Genomic DNA, 24795 nt, shown 5'->3' with positions numbered 1-24795 from the left:
AACTAGCCCAAGGTCATGAATCTAGTAGTAACTGTTTAATTGTGATTAATAACCAAATCTGTTTTATTCCAGCAGAGTTCTGTACTTGTAGAGATATGCTAGACATGCAGTTCTGTGAATTCTCCTACTAACAATGTGAGAAACCCACAAGACTGTTTTATGTAGTGGTGTAGAGCACAGTTTCCCATCATAGCCACACACAGGGTATTAACTGTAATGAAATCCTGATTCCAACAAACCAGATGTGAAATACACTTAGAGGAAAAGGGTAGAAATTTGAGCATGGGCTGGACATAATAATAAGGAATTATTAATTTTCTTAGGTGGGTAATTTTATTTTGGACGTGTAAAAGAGTGCCATTCTTAGGAAATGCATGCTGAAGTATGTAGGAATGAAATGTCATGTTGTCCATAATTTGAAATGCTTAGAGAGTTTTAAATGCATAGATATATGGACATATAAATAAAATAAATATTGTAAAATATAACAGGTGGTGAGAAAACAGTCATTTATTATACAATGTTTGCAGTTTTATGCATGAAATTTTTTACAAAAAATGAGCAAAAAAAAAAAAAAAAAAAAAAAGAAAGAAAGGATTCTATCCCTAAAGTCACACTCTCCGAGCTTGAGTCCTTCTCTACCATTTACTTTCTTGAGAAATGTTATCTTACATTTATGGGCTTCATTTCCTTATATGTAAAATGGTAATTATACTAATAACTACTTTATGAAGAGTCCAGTGCTTAGTGGCTACAAATATATCTTGTTATTATTCAGCATTCCCAAATTATTCTCAGTATGTGATTGTCAGTAGAGCCCATATATTTCTGTTTGTATTATCTGGAGTCCTTTTGGAAACTAATCTAGAGACCTTTAAATGCCAAAGTTAAAATAGTAAGAATATATGTAGCTATGAATGGCTATGAGGAGGTTATCTTTTTTTAATTTTGGAAGAATTATGAAAGTTGGTGCTTCTTACATTCTGTTGGCTGTAAGATTCAGTAATTTTTCCTACAGTTTTTAAAAATAATAATATATCACTTAGATATAAAACTTGGATAAATAAAGCTCTTTACCCCTAATGAGAAAGAAAATCCTGAACTAGACAGGTAATTTATACATAGTTTTGAAGATAAAGGAGTTGGTGATTAAGCTGAGTATGAAATCTCTTCAAATGATAGTATGAACATTGGCTAATGGTCTCTGAGTAAGCATTCAGAATTACAACTGATAGAGCTTAACAATAACATCAAACTCAGAAGAAAAAATTAGTTTAGCTCATTCTACAAAAATAAGAACATGGTTTCTGTTTGAACTTTACCACAATTCAAGCAAACTAAATCCAGATAATCTCACAGGAAATGTAATTGATGGTTCTTTATCAATAACCTTCAACTTTTTTTTGCATTCATTTATTTAGTGACATTTATATAAATATGCACAATTAAAAGTCATCACTAAAAATGTCACTTTCAACATAGTATCATTTTATTATCATCTATAGCATTCGGTTTCCTAAAGCAATAGTTTATACAAATTGTACAGGCCTAATACAAAGTTCCTCCATCTTCTGATTGATAAAGGAGTCTTCCTTGTTTTAAAATTTAATCACAGCATTGTTTGACAATAAGAACCCTAAATATCAATAATTGTTGCCAAAGTTAAGACTCTTGTGACAGGCCTTTTTTCTTACTTTCTCAGCATTCATTTTCTCCTTCACCTCTTCTTCCTTTGCAACAGTCTTTAATTCCTCTTTGGAGACTCTTCAGGTAATTTCTGGTAAGGTTGACTCCACATAGTTCATTACCTAATTTAAGCCAATCAGCAACTCTCATATCACAGTAACTGGATGAAAGTTGAGCATGTGACCTAAGACAGTCCAAATTGAAAGAATACCAATGATCTGCTGTGAATGCTGGGAAAGCTATTATTGACTCTTTTGTTAATGTGCACAGTCAAATAGCACACAGAGCTGCTGAAAGCCATCTCGGATCCCCAGAAGTAGTCAGCCAAAGTATATCGCTAAATCATGGAAGTTGGAGCACAGAGATGGAAATAAACCAGGTCTTAGATAGCAAGATGGTACCACTTAATTAGCTTCATCTGCAACCTGTTCTATCTGTGGGTATTTATTTACAAAAGGCAAAATTAAAAAGTTCTTTGTTTCTACTTGTGTAATCTGACTTCTGTTATTTGAAACTTAGAGCATTCTTACTAACACATGATATTAGATATCTTCTATACTGTGGGAGCTTGAGAAAGCCACACAAGCTTTGGCCTCACGTGCAATTTCATGCAACTGTGGCAATTAGAGTGTTAGTGAACCTGACCCTTATTTGAAAACTCTTTAAAAATTCGAGTGTTCTGGAGTAAACAACTCACTCTGAAGAAAACAGTTTATTTTAAATCTATACTTCAAAAATTTACAAACACACAAGTTTATGATTAGAAAATATTATTCCAATGGCATGTCACCATCTGCGTTGCTGCTTGTACCCATTCCCCTTTTGGCTTTGATTTTGCATCTTTCAAACCAGTATTAACACAAGAGATGAGCTTTTTCATAAACCTCCGATTAGAATTATGTGAATCAGTGTTTTGTTTTAGCAAGTGCCTAATCACTATTTTAGTTGGCATTATAATTCAGTAGTTGAATCAGAAGACATCAAAGGCCTTTGATACAAAATTCTAGCTGTACACTTAGCTGACTATGTATATAAGTACATATGTAGCATCTTTAAGTGACTGGCTGCCTAAGTTTTTAGTTCCTCAGTTCTGTTTCTGCCCAGGTCTCCTGTAACTACCTCCTTTAAATTTGCTCACAGGCTGACGCAGATAACAGTTTTCTGAGACTTGGCTGAGAATTCATTAGGATAGTAGTACTGGTTGTGTGATACTGATAAATCCAAAGAGGGTTGAACTGGATGTTACTTCATTTACTTGAGCAGGGGTATTCTGTGATTACATTTAATATGAGGTAAAAGGCTTTTTTGTTTCCTGGGCAGAAAACAGCCTCACTGCAGTATCTCTTTTTTCTTTCTCAGTTCCTCTCTCAGCCCCATCCCTTCCAACCTCTTTCCATCCCCATAACATTTAAATCAGTCTAGAATCTGTCCTGCCGCTCTATGTGCTATACAATAAATGTGATAACAACCTTGAGTTCTGTCCAGCCCTTCTTGGCTTCAGATCACAGCAAGCGTTCTTAGAGAGGGAAGAAAATGGACTTTCAAAGATTAGAATTACCACTTAACAGATACACAGGAGCCAAAACCCACAGACCATTGATAAGAGATTAAAAAAAAAAAAAATACTGACTGGTGGTGCCTTCTACTTTCCAGTTAAACCGAAAGAGTCATTCCCCATCTCTGAGACAGTTACTGTGCTGCAATCTTGTTTATAGAGTGTGCTTTGAAGTTTTTCCTGGTCTAGGGTCTTTTTCTTTTTGAGTTCAGCTTCATCTTTACTGAAGCATTGTAAGTAAACTCTTACGTTTGAATTCTAAGTTAAACAAGCCACTTGGGGGTACTGTGTAATCATACCGACAGAAAAAGAAACATAACAAAGGCAGACATAATTTCATTTACAGTCTAAATTTACAGAGAGGCTCCTGGAAGATAGATATTCTGAGAGTGACCAGGATCTTTGTAATTGACTGTCAGCTGCTAAGAAATAGAGGTAAGAGGAGAAACAGAGACTTTTCTTAAAAGTCTCTAATGACAATGAAACTTTTAAAGGCAATTAAATCACTTATTTGTGGTATTATTGTTCCTCCATTTGCCTATTGGGGCTTCTCCAAAGATAGTATGTGTGTGTGTGTATATACACATCTGTGTACATATATGTACACACACATATATATTATGTGTGTGTATATACACATCTGTGTACATATATGTATATACACATATATATGTATGTGTATGTATATATTATTCAGCTTGATATCATGAGCTTCAAGTGTGATGCCTTATCTTAAAAATAAAATAAAACATTCTATTAGTATTAACTGAAAATGAGTTAATGGTATTTTTATAAGGGCATAAAATTATTAACTTCTTGCTTTTTATTTTAGGATTTCTATTCATTCATAAACATTTCGTACAGGCCAGTTCTGTGCCAGATTTTATACTGAATGCTGTACGTAAACTAAATATACTCTCCTAGTATGGATTCATATAATTCCATACACTATTATTTTTTTAAAAAACAGTAAGATATTACACTTTTGAAAACTGTTTTAAAAAAGTTTTTATTCAGGATGGGGAAGTATTCCTAAAATGCTGAATTAGGAAACAAAGCCTCAAAAATATAGTGACTTGCTGAATGTTAAGAAATAAGATGGGAACACGGAATTTCTGATGTTCATAACAGTATGTATTACATTTGGGTGGGAGAGCCATCAGAAATGTGGGTTAAAGTAAATATTTGTAATGTGTAAAATTAATGAAAATTAATGGGATCAAAAATTACCCCCATTGTATGAGTTTTCCCTGTCTTTTCTCTCCACAGTGAATATGTGGTTTTGTGTATTGGTTTTATTTCTGGAATCCCTTTGTTGTAAAGTATGCAGGTATAGGGCCTAACCACACAAGAAAGTGAGAGCAGAGATCAGAATAAGGGGAGAAATGGAGTAAAGGTTTGAGCAGCTACTGTGTTGGAAAGGGAGAGGTATCCAAATAAGGTTCTTAAAGAAGCTTTCCATGTGACATGCAACATAAACTACTCTAGCTACCCCTCAGAAAGGACCCCAAAATACAGGTCTGTGTTTTCAAAACTCCTGGATCTGGATACATTTCTTCTGAATGTGACACCACTTCAAGATTGAACCTTATGGAGTTAAGGGCTACCATGAGGTATTTAAAAGATGAGAAGATTGTGAAACATACTATCACCAAAAGGTCACAATGCATTAAGCCCAGAAACTCCACTCCGGTGTGTCCAGCAGGTCAGCTACTGCCCCTGGGAGTTATCAGGCCTTCCTCCGTCTTACACAAGACCAATAAGCACAAGCCAGTTTCTGACAAGCCAGCTCTATTTGTGTTTTATTTCTCAACTGCCTGCCTTACATCCATACTTGTTCCTGACTCTCTAGGTTTCTGACCTGAGGCTATTTTTCTGGTTTGTGGGTTTGGTATTAACCCTCCAGTATTTGTTCAGTGTCAGATCCAAGGGATTATTGTCTTAGATTATAATTTCTCCCACCCACTCTAATAGCCCCAGGGATTCTCTAAATCAGCCTACTACATGAAGGGTGGGGGTTAGGGGGATGTGTGTATAGTTGAGGAGTTACTTTTGTACATTACAACAAGATAATTCCTGAAGAACAAGATTCTACTCAATTACAGAAAAATTCAAAACCACCATCTTTTACTGCTATACCATGTGCTATAAAGCAATACATGTTAAATCAAAGCTTGTGAAGAGAATTTGGTAATTATTGTCACTACAAAGCCAAGACAAATGTTAAGGCATCGAGTTTTGGGAACATATTTCAACACAGTGAGCTTTCTACCTACTAAATAACACACACACACACACACACACACACATTATATTGACATAGATAAATATGTATAAATAACATACATAAATGTAAACTTTTCTTTTTTCTTTTGGTTTCCTGTTCAAAATATTTGACTCCCTTTCTTTTGTTCAATTTTCTACATCAGAGAATGAATAGTAGTTTAGAATAGTAATTTCTGACACCCCTCATGATTTACAGAAAAGTACTCCCTAATTTCTAGAATTACACTCTCAACCCAGAGTATTCATGTACCTCACTACTTATTTCACATTCTCTCTTATATGTCTCTGGGACATTTCAGATTTAAGTTTTCCAAATCTGATCTCTAGATTTTTACCCCCAAACCTTTTCTCTTTTTAGACTTCTCCATCTAATTAAATGGCATCTCCATTGATCCACTAGCACAGTTAGAAAATTGTGCTCTCTCCTTACCATCACCATCATAAAAATGTTCAATTTACTTCCAAGATGTACTTCAAAATCATTCACTTTTCCCAATCTCCACTCTACTTCAAATCTCTGTCACCTACATCCTGGACTGTGCAATAGTCTCCTTTGCCATCTTTCCTCTTCTAAGTACTCTTGCCCCCCTCCAGCCCATTTCCACATAATAGCAAGGGTGACCTTCTCAAAACTTAATGATCTTCCCTGCTGGAAATTCTTTTATAGTCCCCTGTTGCACTTAGGTTATGATCTAGATCCTCCACATGGTCAACAAAGTCTTACAGAATCTGTCCTTAATAATCTTTCCATCCTCATTTTATAATATGCTCCCAGTAGCCTGCCAGAATCCACCAAGCTGATGTTCTTTCAGTTCTTAAGTACCCAACACTTTCCCCCTATTGTCCTTATTTCATACGTTTCCTTCTGCATGGCACACTCTTTTTCAACATCTTTATCAGACTGACTTAAAATACCACATCCTGCCATATGTCTTGAGACTTTTTACTATTTTTTGACTAGTAATTCTTGCCTGAAGATATTCTCTGGCCATCAAAGCCCATGCAAGAGACAGGTCACAAGTCTTGGGCTTTTCGCCCTGAGAAATGAATGCTTTCTCTCTTTATTCCAGGAACAGCCTTCAACCAGCGACTGATGGGAGTTGGACAACTCACCCCAACATCCTCCACCCTCAGTTGGAATAAGGAGTATTGCACACCATCTCTCAGCATTCCTAGAAAGATTCAGCCCTAGTTGCCCAAGTGCTAACCTGTTTAATAACAAATCTTTAAAAGATTTTTTCTTTTGTTTTATGTCTCCAATTTCCTACGGGTACACCTCCCACATAAACTTCATGTACCGTCATCCCTGCCTTGGGTCAGCTTTTGTGGAGTGTCAGTCCTGCAGAGACTCTAACTTAAGGCACAGGGCATTTCATCACAAAAACAGAATCATTTATTTAACTAAGTCACATATATACAAAGCATAACTAGGAAACATTTTACTCATTATGCCTGTTTTGAGACCAAAAAAAAAGAATTGACAATCCTGGAATTATTCAGTAGTAATGTCCATGAAATCTGGAGTTATTTGTGTGTGTGTGCACTAATACAGGCTTGTGGGATTTAAATTTTGACTATTTCAAATAATTACTTATGAGTTAAAAAAATATGTTTATTTAGTAAAGAAGCATATTTAGTATGTTAATAGTAACTGGGACTTTTATCTAATTGTAGATGAGCATACATGTGTATAAACATGTTTTCATGAGTTACCTGTGTGATTATGTTAACTATGTGACTAGGTACATGGAGAGTTTTTTAGAAGAATATTATTTTGATTATTTCATGTTGAGAAAAGAGTTTGAAAACCATACTAAATACACTTGTATTAAGAATGTACTTTATCGAATAAACAAATTAGATGTAATATTGAACTATGGAGTACCAGGTGGCCAAATACTTTGGTGGCTTGTATTACTAAATTTTGTCTCCCTAAGTAATGGAAAACAGTTGATTCAACTAAGTTCAGAGGCAGCAACTGCAGAGGAACTACTTGAGTAGGAGGGCCCAAAATGCTGTGTGTGTGAGTGTTTGTGGCTGTTACTCACACCCTCCCTTAGGAGGCCAGGCTGGTCTCCAAAAATGTTTCTAGGTCAGCCTGTGCTGCAACAAGGAAACTCCGTGCTTCCAACACTCATCTTCGGAAGTTTATTGGCACCGAAGAACCTGAGTGCAGTCACTTGTAAATCAGTTAGTGATACAAAGAAAATTAATAGGTTATCTTTTAATTTAAGGTTAGCAAGATGTAATCTTTGGGGCCATTAGGAGAGCTCCTGTTCCACAAAGATGGCATTTTACTGCCTATTTTATTTCTAATTAAATATCTACTATTAAAGATGCACTACTTTGCCTTTTGATCCTCTGTGCTCTCAAAGGGCCCACTTTCCCCCTCCTTCCACCCAAGATTGAATGTTGGGAAGCTTATGTGTGGTTGGGGAAGGAACCCTGGTACATGTGTTGCACTTTCTTGGTGATCTCCAGTGCTCTAAGACATGTACAATTCCTGGGTATCATGAGTGAGATCTACCAGTATGTGGCTCATCCATCTGGTCTTTTGGATTGTCATACCAGCACTCATGATGAAGTTTGTAGCACACAAAATTTTTATCTCTGATGGTTTTCTTATACTGGATACAAACTTCAATTGTTCCACTGATTTTCTTAGCACTGCCATGTCTCCACAATAGACACATGGGAATTCCTGGACCTGGCGCACTATTGGTAGGTTGTGGACATTAGGGCTGTATCTCAAGCCCATATTTATTAGACACTGCCATCTGCCCTGTCTCTTCCACTCCCATGTTGTGTTGGACAAGACAGTGAAGTGTAGCATCAATTAAATGTTCTTAGAGTTTTCCTCAGCTTCTCCAGGATTTCTCTCTTGCTATTTACCATCTGCCCATCTAATTTTTCCTAATATCTCTCTTGGACTGTTCTTCTCTAAGGAGAAATTCCTTTGAAATATCCTTTGTTTATACTACACTTTGAGTTATTGTTAAACACTGTACTTATATCACTCAAAGGTTATGGTTTAAAATGTAAATGTGATTCAAAGGTCATTCGGGAAATCAAAACTTGAGCATAGTCTCTTTATTTTTGCTTTATTACAACAAAAACAAAATATTATCTGTAGTATTTTGACAAAATATGGCAAAAAGATTGACACTTTCATAGCCCTACTGGATTTTGAAGGTTGGTAACTGCAGGATGAAGTAGTGTTTCTGAAAATCTTTCAGTTGTTCCAACTGTTCTTTTCCTTGTCAGTTGATAATAACTGATCAAACCCTACTTTCAAAAGTTACAAATGCAATGGTGGGCCTTCCTTTAGGTCATCAAGCACTTCAGTAAAAGAGCAGGGGTTGTCTTTTCCATTAATTACTAAAAGCAACCCACCTACCAAAGAGAATCTACTACAGAAATTTTATAAGAAAAAAATAGCAACTATGATTTTGTCCTAATCTTTAGTAAGTAGTGGTTGGTTGCAAGAGGGGCTATTAGTTTTGGTCAGTGATGTGATTTGGAAAGGTGAAATTGCAAAATTGAGAGATTTGCTTTATTGTTAATAACACATCCAACTATTAAGAAAATTTAGAACAAATTGCAATGACTATTCACTAAAAATTTTTAAAAGGGCAAGATATTAAATATGAGGGCCATATGAAAACCTAAAATAACTTACAGGGTTACTCAATAAATACATTTCTTATGAACTTATGCAGTGTGATCACATGAAACAAAATTGTACCATCCCTCTAGGAAATAATTCATTTCCCTTGCCAAACTACGTTTTTAGCCTTCCTATTTCTAGTTAACCCCGCTCCTCAAACAGACAAGATATAGAGAGACTAAAGGATGCTTTTTTATATTCATTATAATTATGAAGACATACAATTTGATATGAATTTCTATCTCATATTCATTTAAGCCCTCATGGATTTTGAATTTCACCTCAAAGCACAGTAATTCAAGATGAATGGTTCTTTTCATTAAACAATAGAAGAGTATCATGTTTCTCATAATGTCGAAAACAAATAAAAAGCCAGCAGTCATGCACTGATGAATAACAGATCACAGAGTCCTTTTAATCATGTCATCTAAAAAAAAGACCTTTACTTTCTTGTTACATCAAAACTATAAAATTACTTTATAAAATCCAAATGCCTATATTCCAGAATAAAAGCTACTACTTTATGTTGCCCCTCTGTAATTTAAGCCAGATGTTTCTCAAATTATACATATAGGTTCTATTTTATCTTTCTAAATCAAATCTTGCATGAACTACGTGCATCAAACATAAAATTTTGTTTCAGTACAGTCTGAAATTTGAAGAAATTTAATTGGATTTCATTGATATTATGCCCCGAGCCTGAAAAACCAACTAAGGTTCCTATTTTTATGATCTTCTCCTGATAACTTTTGAAGGCATATCTACAAAAGGTATATTTGCGTTATCTTAAATGGAAATAAGATAAGGGCACTGGTATACTAGGGGCACAGAGGACTTCATTACAAAGTAATTATTCCTGGATGGGGTTCAGGGCAGTCAAACAGAATCTTCCTACATTTAGCATTTTTAAGACAATTTATAACAGGCAACATTAGATTTTCATGGGGGCATTTAGGTAAACGGATTTTCATGGGCTAGTGCAGACAGTTTAGGGAAAAAACAGAAATTAACATCAATTGTGTCCAATTGTTCTGGCTGTGCCTTTAAGACCATCTGTAGATGAAATAGCTGTGTACAACACCAAAGCAACCTTGTTCAAACACTGTGAGATAATACATCCTGTCATGTCCTCCTTTTTTCTTTTCACATAAAACTGGGGCAGACCAGGGGGTCCTAATTGAGAAGACAAATGAAAGCAAAAAGTATAAATGGTTCAATGTTTAGGAGAACTTCTTAAGTAACTTCACTCGCCTATTGAAGTGCTTAAGCAATAAATGCATAAAACTGATGATGCTCATGTGGCCGTGGCATGCAAGCACAAAAACACAACAGCAAGACCTGGGTGGTCCTAGAGAGAAAGGGACATGATGGCAAGATATGCAAGGAAAGCCTTAACTCAAACTGCCTCAGGGAGCTGAAGAGCCACATCATAAAACCAATTTGAGCCCATAATAAAGTTAGAAGGAAAGTCTATTCTAAAACACTTAACTTCTGAATATCTTTTAAAAAGCTGTTATTGAAACAAAACCAAAACCTTGCAAGCTAGAAATAAAGTCTAAGCAACAAAATGTAAATCACCTACAGCTAGAGACAAGGGTATATTACGTAAACATTCTTGAACAAATACCACACTATTTCATGTATGGTACTAAGAGCTAAGATAATTTTGCCCATTCATTCATTCAGCAAATATTTACTTAATGAGTGCCTACTATGTGCCTGGTACTATTCTAGACCCTGAGGATATATCAGTGATGAAAAATAACAAAGATCATTGTCCTCATGCAATTATATTTTAGTGGTGGGGGATAGAAAATAAACAACAAAAAGTAAATTATACAGTGTGTTAGATGATGGTAAGTGCAATGGAAGAAACAAAGCAAGTTAAGGCTGATAAGAAGTGTTATGAAAAGGGGGTAGGATCAAGAAAGTTTTCATTGACCTAATGGGGGTAAGTAGCCGATGTAGACTTCTGTGGGAAGAGTGGTCCAGACAGAGAGAATAGCAGAGGTGAAATCCTGATCCAAGAATTGTGTAGCTTGTTTGAGGAAGAACAAGGAAACCAATGTGGCTGGAATGGAGTAAAAAGTAGGTGAGAGAGTGGGGTTCAAGTGATACAGAGCCTTGTAGGCTACTTTGTCTTTTGGGAATTCCCTGGTGGTCCAGTGGTTAGGACTCTGCGCTTTCACTGCCGAGAGCCTGGGTTCAATCCCTGGTTGGGGAACTAAGATCCCTCAAGCCACATGGTGTGGCCAAAAAGAAAAAAAGACTCTGTCTTTTACTCTGAATAAGATGGATGACCATTGGAAGATTATAAATATGTAAGTGACATTATAATTTTTAGAAGACCACTCTGGCTGCTGTGTGATGAATAGATTATAAGGAGTGAGAGTGGAAATAGGGACTCTCAGTAGCAACACAGCAACAATTGGGGTGAGAAAAGATGGCAGCAGGAAGTAGTAAAAGAGGTGATGAGAAGTGATCCCATTCTAGAGCAAGGTTTCTCAACCTTGGTACTAGTGATATTTGGGGCCAGATAATTTTATTTTGTGAGGATTGTCCTGTGCATTGTAGCGTGGTTAGCAGCATCTCTGATCTCTACAAATGAGATGCCAGTAACAAACTGTCACCTGATTTGTGACAACCAAAAATGTCTCCCAACATTTCCAGGGGTGGGAAGTTGATCCTGGTTTAGAATATATATTCTAGATGTATTTCATAAGCAAAGCCAAAAAGACAGGAAAGAGTTGAGTCAAGTATGATGTGTTAACTGAAGGATAGTTAACTTTTGTTACCATGAGATAAAACATAGAGTTGCACAAATAAAACAAATAATCCAGAGTGTGTTGGTGAGCACTGTTCAACAGGGTCACCGAGAGACCAGCTTGGAGGGGGGCTCTGCCATCCTAAATATCTCTAATCTACTAGGTAGCTCATAAGAACTAAAGCAATTTTCAACCTGTAGAAAGGGAGGGAAAAATATGGAGATCAAACAACAATAATTTTAATAACATGAAGTAGAAATGGCACGCTTCACTTTCATTCATATCTCATTGGTGGAAACCTAGCCATATGGCTACATACAGCTACAAAAAAATCTGAAATGTAGTCTCTAGCTGGGAATATATACAGCTCAACAAAATTTGGGTAGAGAAGAGTCTACAAGTAAATGAAAGAATTGAAAATGGGGGATAGTTAGCTGTCTCTGCAAACAGTGTCTCCAAAGCTTCTTGGTCAGATTAACTAGAAGGATCATGTTCCATTAACCTTACTGGGAAAAATTACTGGTGGAGCTTGTTTGTTAAAAGTGGAGGGTGGGGGAGGGGGGATATGAGGAGTTCACTTGTGAGCATATTAAGTTTAAGATGTTTATTTGACAGTCAAGTAGAGATGTTCACTAGATCAGAAGAGAGTTTTGGAATAGAGATATAAATTTGGGAATTCAAGCTTGTAAAATGGATAAGCTCACAGAGGGAGTATATATACAAGAGTAAAGAATTCTAGAAATTAGGTCTTATGGTATTCTGATGCTTACAATTTAGGATGAAAAAGAAAAATCAACAAATGAGACTAAGAAGTAGCAGTCAGTAGAAAGAAAATCAGTGGGGTATCCCAGAAGCTTAGTAAAAAAGTGCTTCAAGGAAAACAAAATGATCAATTATGTAAAGGTCTGTTGGGCTTCCCTGGTAGCGCAGTGGTTGAGAGTCCACCTGCCGATCCAGGGGACACAGGTTCGTGCCCCGGTCCAGGAAGATCCCACATGCCGCGGAGCAGCTGCGCCCATGAGCCATGGCCGCTGAGCCTGCGCGTCCGGAGCCTGTGCTCCGCAACGGGAGACGCCACAACAGTGAGAGGCCCGCGTACCGCAAAAAAAAAAAAAAAAAAAAAAAGTCTGTTAAGTCAGTAAGACGAAGATGGAAAATTAACCATGATGATCTTGGAAAGAATAATTTTGGTGGGATAGTGGATGTGAAAAGGGTTCAAGAGAAAATGAGAGAGGGAAATGGAAATAACTATTATGCAAACTTTTTCAAGGGGTTTTACTGTAAAGCAGAGCAGAGAAATAGAGCAGATACTGGGGAGTGTGGGGGTGGAAGATGGCAAAGAGTTTCTAATAAGGCGATACGTTTTACAGCATGCTTGAATACTAATGTAAAATATCCAGAGGAGAAGGGGAAATTAACATTAATTTTTGCTAATTTTTTCTAGTACCTCAAAGCTTAGCTAGCTTTAGTTCTACTATTAAATTCTATTAATTCTTTTCTATTTAAAAAGTGATATATCGTGGAAAAGTCTGTATTTTCATTCAGAAAATGAAATATAATGCAAGAGACATAAAACTTTTATATATTGAACCCTATATAAGAAATGTTATTTGGAATATTAAGGTTGACATTCAGTCAATATGGGTTAGCATGACCAACTACTAAACATTTCCCCCATATCTGATAATCTTTGTATCTAGCTATATGTTGCTCACAATAGACAAAGATAAATCATAAAGGCAACAGGAAGGGTGAATATCAAATAATAGAAAAAGAGATAATAAGCAAATATTAACAAAATGAAGACTGATATGACTATTAATGTAAAATCCAACTTTAAAGCAAAAGGATTCTGGCAGATAAAGGGGGTTAATACATAGTAAAAGCAATTCAAATCATTTGGAAGATTAAAAAACTCCTAAAATTGTATATACTTAATAACACAGCCTCAAAAATATAAAATAAAAGTCGACAGAAATACAGGGAAACACTGACAAACACATATTTTAATATAATACCCAGTAATTACTAGAACGTGGACATACACACCAGTCAATAAGCTTGATCTTAAAGGCCATAAATACAACACCAAACATAATAACTGGAGAGAGTGTATTTTTTCCAAGCACAAATGGAACACTGGCAAATATTGCCCATGTACTATAACTCAAGCAAGTCTCAACAATTGTTAAACTCTACCCACAGCAAAATTACATTAGATATCAATATAAAAGCAACACTCAAAATATTCCATTTTGAGGAAATTTTAAAATACAGTTCTAAATAACACGTCAGTCAAAGAAGTACCTTTTTTAAAAAATTAATTGGTGTCTATGATATGTGAATTTTAAATATTTTTTAATATCATCCTAGGAAAGACTAATATAAGAGACGAATCTTTGGCACGATTCAGTAAGAAATAAACAAAAAAGAGAAGGCAAATAATATTACAAATAAAAATACTTTACTAAAGATACATGGATATTTTTTAAATTAATGGAATAATAAACATAGGTAATAAACATTAAAATGAGTACAAATAAATTTGAAATCTAAAATTATCTTAGAATGATACAATCTATTAAAACTGGCTCAAAACGATATAGCAAAAAGTATCCCATAAATATTAAGGAAAATAGTTCAAAACGTGCACTATTTCTCCTCCCTCCCAAAAGAAAACGTGAGCCCAAATAATTTTAGAGGTGAGTTTCTACACTTATTCAAGGAATAAATAATCCTAAAATATAAGCTCTTCTACAAAATGTAAAGTTAAGGAACACAGAATTAATGAGGCTAATATATTTTTTTTCATCTTCCATAGAATCTAGGTGAAAATACTATTAAATTTGAAGTCTAACAGTTTTTAGAGATATAATTTCCTTTGATATCCAAAGTGGACAAGGTAATAAGGAAGTACAAAATTATAAGTACATCTTTTTAAAGAACAGAAATAGAAAAATTCTATATAAAACATCACACTAAATCCTACAATATATTTAAAAAATGATAATGGCCAAATTTTTTCCCAGGAAGGCAGGGATTATTCAACATTAGAAAATTGATTAATGCAACTTCTTTTTAAGTGATATAGTAAGAAGATTCTGTAATAAGCTTAACGGATTCCAAACTCATATAAATGATACATTATACATAAAAAGAGAACACTCAAAAGTGCTAACTACTCTGTTGGTATGGTGAGTTATACTGATACAATTTTATGATTTTGTAATATCCTTACATTACCGGGATTAAACCCTTGGTATACTAGTTATTGAAAATATACTGTAATTTGTGTAGAATTTTTTTACCATGGTTATTTATGAAATGGATTATGATTTTAGTTCTTGTAATTCAGTTTAGTTTTCAAATATTCACTAGTATCATAGAAATATTAGATATCCTGTATCCAGAAAAACTTTTAAAAGTGTTACCTGTAAATTTAACATCTGCTAAAACTCAGCTGTAATCTGTCTGCCTGGTTCTGTCTTGGAAAGTCTTTCTATTACTAATCCAAGATTTTCAAGAACTCTTGCTCTATTTGTGTTTTCTTCTTGTGCCACTCTGGCATTTCATATTTTCCTCCCTTAAAATGTTTCACCCAGGATTTTAATTATTATTGTATGGTTGCTTATACTATTCTTTTATAATTTGTAATTTTTGCTATCTCTGTAGCTATTCCTTTTCATTTTGAATTTTATCTTATTTCTTTCTCAACCTCAACCTTTCTCAATAAAGTCTGTCTATTTGTATTAATCTTCTAAAAATTACCAACAGTTTCCTTCGTAAAGGAGACAAAATTAATGTTTTTCAAATCTTTTATTGTAAATCCTCCAGTATTTTTATAAAACAAAAGGTTGGTTGAAATGATTAAGATAGCTAAATCTCCAGCATATGCTTAACTCAAAGAGTAAAACAATATTAATAACATAAAAAGGCTACAAAATGAAAACCATGAAAATGATCATCAGAAAACTATTATTTAATTGGGAAAATTATCAGTCATACAACTTTATGCACTTAACATAAAAGATTTGAAATACATAAAGCTAAAACTGAGGGTCTACTGGAAGAAACTGAGAAATTATATTGAGAAAATGTTATATAAATCATATCAAGAAATTATAAATCAAATAGATCCAAATTAAGCAAGTATAAAGAAAATTAAAATAATATACTTAAGATTTATCTGATATAAAGATAGCTCTGCATGCAATAGGGAATACACTCTCATTTAAAACACACATTGGATATTGATAAAAAATTTACCCAGTAATAAGCTACAACAAAGTAAACATAAAATTCTAAAAAGTTGACACATATAGGAGGCGTTTATGTAACAAAACGGAATAACATCAGTCCACAAAAAGATAAGCTTACTCACATGTATAGGGATCAGTGTCTTGTTGGCTAGTCTAGGTTGGCCCCCTTTGGGATAACTGAGCTGACTTGGTTTTGCTATTTCGTTCTCCAGGCAGCTAACCCAGGCATGTTCTCATGGTAATGGCAGAGTATGTGAGTCAGAGGAAAACATGCAATGCCTCTTGAGCTAGGCTTGGAACTGACATACTGTCATTTCCAGCTCATACTATTGGCCAAAGCCAGCCAAAGGAAAACCCAGATTCAAGGGATAGGGAATTAGATTGCACCTCTTTATTTAGAGGAGCTAGGAATGCATATGCCAAAGAGTGGCTTCAGGGAAATGTGAAGAATTGAGGGCAGTAATGCAATCAATCTACCATATGAGAGCCTAGAAAGAGGACCTACAGAGTGCTTAGCAACCAGTAACTGTGCACGCAATGCTTGTCAAAATGAGAAAGGAGAAACATCACCTACTTGTACCCTCTCCATGGTGAACATGACACAATATAATAGGGTGGAAGATTATGGGAAGACATTTTCTCTTATCGGCAAATAATACCCATATTTTTAAAAAGTAAAAGAAGAACAACAAATGCAGGATTTGTCTCCAATTACAATAATATCTTAATAAAGCATTAACACATTGGTATTAATACAAATTCTAGTTGCTCTGCTAATATTTTTCTTTTCCTTTCTGCTTTCCACTTCTCTCTCAAAGAACAGTGAAAGAACTTTAAATATTCTGTGATATTTTAGTCTCTATAGGAGGAAAATTTATTTAAACCACTTGAGAGGATTCCGTGAAGAGTAAGTTTTTCATCTTTGACAATTTAAGACTTTATTAATAACAATATTTCCGCTTCTAGGGGAAAGTAAACAGCTTTTAGCTTAGTCTCCTAATCACTTAATTAAAACCTCACAGGGAAAGCTTTGTACATAATATGGTGAAAACAGGGAAGTACTGAATGTCATCACTAAGCACTGCGAATTGATGAAGAATTTTAATAATGGGTGATGAATATGATACTATCATATAATAATGGTTTCATTATGTTTCATGATACTGCCACCTAATATATTCTGAGCAGTTTTCATTTAACTATACTTCAATTCAAAAAGGATTTGAGGTTTTGAATGGTCTTGACTCATTAAAGTATTTTGCAATATTGAGTCCATTGTTTTATGATTAACTCCTGATATGCAACGCTAGAAAGAAGAAAAAAAGAGACTTATTCCCACTTATTCATATGCCATATTATAGTAGAAATATAGGACTGCACCATTAAAGCGAGGCTGTGAAAAGAAAATAGTTCTAAGAGTAACCTGGAAAAGTATTTTTTAATTAACACTGGAACTCTCTATAGAGGAGAATTCAAATTTTATGCCCCCAGAAGTATCAAAATAAATGAATTATACTCTAGTTACATGTAAAGAATGCTTTATTTTTAGCAAATGTTTAAGCAACCTGCATAAAAGATTAATAGATGCAACAAAATGCATTAGACAGATGTGGCTACAATACCTGCTCCAAATGCCAGCTGGATTTGTAATTACATTTTTGGAGAGACTACAGACCTGAATGGCTGCACTGAATGTGGTATGTATTATTTCCTGACATTCAATGCTACTTATCTCTCTCTTCTAATTAAAAAGAATATATAAATATATTCAATATATAATGCATTTTATTATCTGTTTTATAAATTAAAGGTAGAGCTCTATATTAAGATAAAATAAACATAATTAAATATTAGGATATCTGTCTTTATATAAAAAGGAGATAGGTAGATATATATATATGATTTTTTACTGTAATATTTGATTTCTATCACACTGCCACTAGCCAGAGATAGAGGACAATTCCTAGGAAAGGATAAAGAGAAACAGCTCACAGATTAGAGAATTTTTAATATTCTTTGATCTGTAGCCCTGCTATTTTCTCTTATCAGCACAGATACTAAACCAATTAATCTTCCATTTACATAAGTCTACAACAGAGAGATGAGAGTGTTTCTACAGACAGGTGAAAAAGGACAATCAATTCAAAGTTAGATACAGAAGATATCCATTCAAAACCAGCATGCTAGATTTTCATATTGTTAATTAAAAGACTGTAGGTTGTATATCTGCATAAATTAAAGGTCAAAAGATGACAATGATTTGCAAGTACCAAGATGCAACTAAGGAAGTCATTTTTTAAGGGGAATGACTGAAAAAAATTTTAAGCACCAGCCAGAATATTTTCTTTGCTGCTCCCCTTTCCTGCTGTCAGGGGTCATCGTGTTTGGTGCAGTATTTGTAAAGAAGGGTTTGTCTCACAGACACTCTTCAGTTATTCCCATTAGAGCTCTCCACTGACCCCCACTGCTTCCATCTCTGTGGTCCATGATCACTGCACATTTCGATGATAGACTTCACGGTCAACTCCCATGTGGCTCTCCTTGACACCACGCTGCTTCTGCTGTGCCGACCTCAGTGTAAGGGGATGCGAACCTGGCGCCATTTCTCTCACAACCTCTGAACTTCATTCTCCACATATTGAAACCCTCCACTCTAATGAAAGACTGGGAATATCTAGAAAGTATTATAACAAAGACGCATGTAGGAGGGATGAGGTACCTTCACAAGTGTATGCTAAGTATGATTCTTCGGGGAGTCCAAGAAAAGAGAGTTAGCTTTTCACAGAGGAACTCCTATGGTAAACTCCCCTCTTCTAGCTTTTACCTTTTTGTCTGAGGGTCTATCCTCCACTCTGACACAAGTAAATTTTGCTTTCTCCCTTGTGAAAATCTCTACCCCTCTTCAAGAGGTTCTAGTTTTTTACCTTCAGAGGAACTTCTGGCCTGGGAACCTGGTCCTTTCCTCAAGCCCTGTACTTTATCCATTCCCCCAAATTGAGTTCCTGAGTATAGAATAATAATACCTCAGGGTGTATCAGCAGGAGACTACAGTTAGGACAGAGCATCCTATCCTCAGGGGACCCAAAGTCTGGTCTGCTCAAGAGTACCCACTTCTGTGAAGTAAAGATATGCTTTCTTCGTCTTCTCAAAAGAGGTTTGTTGTGTTGTTACACACACACAAACTTCCCATGTGAATGTAACATGTTTTTCCATAAACGAAACATAGTATTTTCACAATGAAGATAATAAACCATATTGTTAAATTCAGCAAAGTCAATTTCATTTTGTTCAAACTTCATTTTCCAGACAAGGTACTAAGAAGTGTTTTTCAAATCAGTGGTTCCCAGAGAGTAGTTTGGGAACCCCTAGAGATCCAGAAGGTCAAAACTATTTTAAAATAACAGCTGAGATGTTATTTGCCTTTTGTACTTTCATTCTAAGTGTATAGTGAAATTTTTCAGAGGCTAGGTAACATGTATTGCAATCATCCTTCTCACAGCTAAAGGAGTATGTGCTTATCGATCCTTGTGTTTTCTAAGACTTTATAAAGCTCTTTGGTGTCTTTATTAATTTTTAAGAGTGTAAAGAGGTCCTGAGACCAAAACAATGGACAGCCACTTGAACACCTAAAGCAACTAGAGAAAGAAGAACAAACAAAACTGAAAGTTAGTAGAAGGAAAGAAATCATAAAGATCAGAGCAGAAATAAATGTAATAGAGACTGAGAAAACAGTAGAAAAGATCAATGAAACTAAAAGCTGGTTTTTTGAAAAGATAAACAAAATTGATAAACTCTTAGCCAGACTCATCAAGAAAAAAGGGGAGAGGGCTCAAATCAATAAAATTAGAAATGAAGAAGGAAAAGTTACAATGGACACCACAGAAATACAAAGGACCATAAGAGACTACTATAAGCAGCTCTATGCCAATAAAATGGGCAACCTAGAGGAAATGGACAAATTCTTAGAAAGGTACAATCTCACAAGACTGAACCAGGAAGAAATAGAAAATATGAACAAATCAATTACAAGTACTGAAACTGAAGCTGTGATTTATTTATTTATTTATTTATTTATTTCGTAAATATTATTATTTTTTATTAGTTTCTGCTTTATAACAAAGTGAATCAGTCATACATATACATCTGTTCCCACATCCCTTCTCTCATGCATCTCCCTCCCTCCCACCCTCCCCATCCCACCCCTCCAGGCGGTCACAATGAAGCTGTGATTTAAAACTTCCCAACAAACGAAAGTTGAGGACCAGATGGTTTCAGAGGCGAACTCTACCAAATAGAGAATGTTAAACCTACCCTTCTAAAAAAGGTTGAAAAAGATAGGTGTTCAAAAAACTGCAGAGGAAGGAACACTCCTGAACTCATTCTGTGAGGCCTCCATCACCCTGATACCAAAACCACACAAAGCTTTCTAAGGAGAAGATTAGCAGTGTAGTTTCCCTTTAGCCTAGAATTTGGATTTTTATTCTCAGCTGTCTCCAAAGTTGAGATTTTCTTTCCCTCGGAGATATCTATGTATCTATATATTGTACATAGCTTTATATTTAAACTAACCATTCTTATAGTATACTATATAAGATTTGAGGCATTTCTATGGATATATATTACATGATCTCTATAATAAACATACGTTACAAATGATAGTTGGCCTAAGGACCAATTTATGAGAGAAGAAAATGAAAACATAAACCAAAGAAATCTAATTTTTGAAGATATTTGTTTTCTATCCAGAATGAGCTAAAATAGGCAACTACCGAGAAACTATGAGGCTGTCACTTGTTATGAAGTTTGAGAACAAACAACCACTCAGTACTGACTGTCCAATTATAGTTTAATAGTGAAAAAAATTAGCTTTTTAGTGTTAAATTTCTTTTGTATTCCCTATATTCTAGCCACCTTAAAAATAAGGAAGGAAGGAAAGGAAAGGAAAAAATGCTGTAGCAGTGTATCAATAAACTAAAATTCATCTGTAAAGCTGATTTCTGGTATTTCTATTCCATAGGCTTCTATGTGTACTGAAAGGTTTCCTGTTATTTACTTAGAAAGCACTTCTCTCCTTGACTATAAGACCTACCCATTATTTTATCCTAGATCCTCAGAGGCTAAGCACAGATCAAGAACTTATAAAACCCAGCTTCTTATTCTTTGTTTATATTCTTATTTATATTCTTATTCTTTACCACTTTAAAAGTTACTTCCTGGTACCAGATGTACTGAGAAGCTGCTAAAAGTGGGTCACAACTAAAAATAATGGGTCAATATAAAAAGACTTAGGAATTAAGAAAAATTATTTGACCTCTAATTGCTATTTTAAATATATATATTTTTAAATCACCTTTGTTTTATGATCATTCAAGCATTATAAAACCTAGTTGGAAGTTACTTCAAAGCCTTTTTCACTGGCTTTTCATTTTGTTAGTGTTAATACAGAATAGAAATAGCAGGCAAGATTTAGAATACGAAACAAAGTTCACAACCTACACAGTTCCCAAGTGCTCATATCTCGGGAAGAGAACAAATGTCAAACATCACCTACTTTGTACCTTTTACCTTAGTATGACAGTTAAAATAAAGGAGCTCCTACATGTTTCTGCACTGGGAAATGGTCTCAGTCTTTACTGTTGCCATAGACGTGTTTCAGGGTGTTAGCCAAGCCCAAACCCAATTCTGTAGAATTGAGCTTTCATACATTCTCTGGTGACCTGATAAGCCCATGTGTCAGGTTAGTGCCTTCCTGATCACACCTTACTTAGAGTGTTCTATGAGTGAGGTTGGTCCAAGCAGATATTATTTTTCAAGAATTTTAACTAAGGAGAAAATGTGGACTGACAAATGAAATTAACAAGCCGGAGGAGAGCAGCTCTCCTCCTACACATACACACACACACACACACACAAACACACACACGCAACCTAGAGTGCATACATAAGCCTCAGTTCAAGCACATGCCTTTCAAGAAAACACGTGCCCTCTCCAAAATCCACCCCACCTCTCCTCCTAACTAATATACCAGTAACTAGGATCAAAACTTCAGCATAGCCCAACTGGACAAGCACTGACTCTACCAAAAAACAAAAGTATTATTCACATAAGGATCTGTAGGACCTGGCAAATCAGTTCCAGTCGGAACTGAGAGAATGTGTCTGGTAATGGGACCTGAGGGGACTAAACCAGAGTAGTATAGCTGAAAAATGGAGGGGTTTCTGATTGGGGATATTCTCCCCTGACTTACAAACAATGCACTTGCAATAACTCCTAAAGGGGGGAGTCTTAATGAGATTAAGGTGCTAGAACTACCTTGGTGTTGTTGGCAAAGAGAATGAAAGGCTCACAGATGCAACGTGCTGGAACGGATCTATTACATAAGACACAAGAACATATCACATGCCTGTGTTCACCAGGAGGACAAGTAGAACATGCCCTTCATTAATACATAAACAAATGTGCTACTGAAGAGGTCACAGCAACATTGAGAAGCTCCATGATGGCTGCCCTTTGTTGGATAGGACTGATGGTAGGGATGATGTTACAGAACTGGGATCTCTACTGACAATTGACACAATAGGATTCTGGAACTGGAGAGGTGATGTAGTAGTGCTTAATCACAGGATTCAAGTTTGATGAAATTGGTATAGCTGTCAACAAGGCTAGATTGCTAACCACGGGACCTTAATGGCTAATAAACACAGAGGCAAGCACGATGGGAAACTAAGCAGGTCCTTGCTTTATATACACTGATATTCTCCCAATAGAAATAATTACAATTCCTTATTTGCTCAGTTTCCATTCTTGAGCGATTTCTCAGAGTCAGTGCCCACTGATTGAAGGAGAGGATTAAAGCTTAAGGACAGACTCTGTAATACTAAAGAAAGTGTACACAGTTGTAAAAGGGCATCTATGGCCATTTACCAAGTAACTGAATACTGGAAAAATGTCTAGATCTTTCCAACACTTGTGTATGCAGGATCTGAGCTATCACTGATACTAAAGGGCCCCAAACACTGTTAGAGCCTTCTGTTGTTTAAGGACATATGGAGGTCAGGTAATAAAGTTCTGGCTCATATACATCTCATAGTGAGGCCATTGGATCCAAAATTCCACCTGTTGGTCATCATCTGAATGCATAATCAGAATGGATGTACTTAGGAGCTGGCCAAACCCCTACACTGGCTCCTTGTCTTGCAGAGTAAGAGCTGTCATGGTAGGATGTTCCAAGTGGAAGCCTCAAAAAAATCACCACTGATATAGATAGTTAATCATAACAACACAATAGTCTGGGTAAAACAGAGATAGTTGCACACTATGACTTCAAGGTCTTGGCTATACTGTGATGTCCCCTTCAAGGCACTGCCTATTGCTAAGAAAGAGGCACAGAGTTTGGCAGTCTGGTTCAGGTTTGTAGGTAGTATGTACTTTCTGAAAATACTACTCCTATCTATTTTTACTATAAGTTTTGAGAAGGGCACAGAGTAATGGAAGGCTATGCCGTACAAGTATGAGTCTTCTTAGGGCCATATAACCTAGCAGTTCCCATGATGCTGGACATATGTGGGACAGATGAAAAAAATGCAATATGGAGTCTCTGGCATGCTACCATGGGACTTTTACACAGACCTCTAGGATTTATAAGCAAGGTTATGCCTTCAGAAAACAGTTCCTGGCATGCTACCTGGCCCCCATAGAGACTGAGCGTTTGTTCCTGAGACACCAAATGCCTATGCACGTAGCACCAATTGTGAGCTGTGAGCTGTCAAATCTACAAAGTTTATCATCTTAGGCAGGCACAGCAGCTATCCATTGCATGATAGGAATAGTACATTTGGGATTAGGCCTTAGATTGCCCTGAAGACACAAGTAAATTACAGGAAGAGTTATCACAGACGTCCTTTTACCATGTCATCTACCTCTGTTTTACGAATGACTCTCTACTGTCTTCTACCAATGATTTCATGAGGGCTGGCATTAGGAGGTCCCTAATGGCTAGTTAAACACAGGAGGAGAAAACACAGAGTTGAATGAAAGGTGGGTCAACTCTATATTTTGGTGCTGCTCAAACACGCATTGGAACTACAATACAGCCCCACTCACTGGTGGCACTCAAAGAGAATGTGTATGTGCACATGGATGGTGTTGTGTTTCCAATGGACAGACCTGATGCATGGGTGGTTGGTGTGATAGGAACCTCCTCATCCTATGACAGAGATAATCTTAAATTGGCTCATCTGACTGTTTTCTCCTACCTTTTTCCCCCTCTTGGTCTGCTTTCGTTTGAAGTATTATGGGCAATTTTATCCTGTGAGGGCAGATCACCTTAATCCAATCAGAGACCAGGCTGATTTGGGCTAGATCTTACTACTGTAAATTTCTGTTTACTTGCTTCTAGGAATGTTGTTCTTCAGGGTTCCAGACTAAGAGAACACAGTATTTAATAGTACCTCTCTCCCTTGGCTAATCCTAAACTCCAGTTTTCTCTCCTCAGTACTATATAAGAATATTGAACACCCCCACTCTGCTTTTCAGAGGTTTTCTGTTTAATATCTAAGCTTCTTGTCTCGTATGGT

This window comes from Mesoplodon bidens, assembly GCF_964165515.1.
Source record: "Mesoplodon bidens genome assembly, chromosome: 4".
NCBI classification, from domain to species: Eukaryota; Metazoa; Chordata; class Mammalia; order Artiodactyla; family Ziphiidae; genus Mesoplodon; species Mesoplodon bidens.
Note: the sequence above shows the minus strand (reverse complement) of the source record.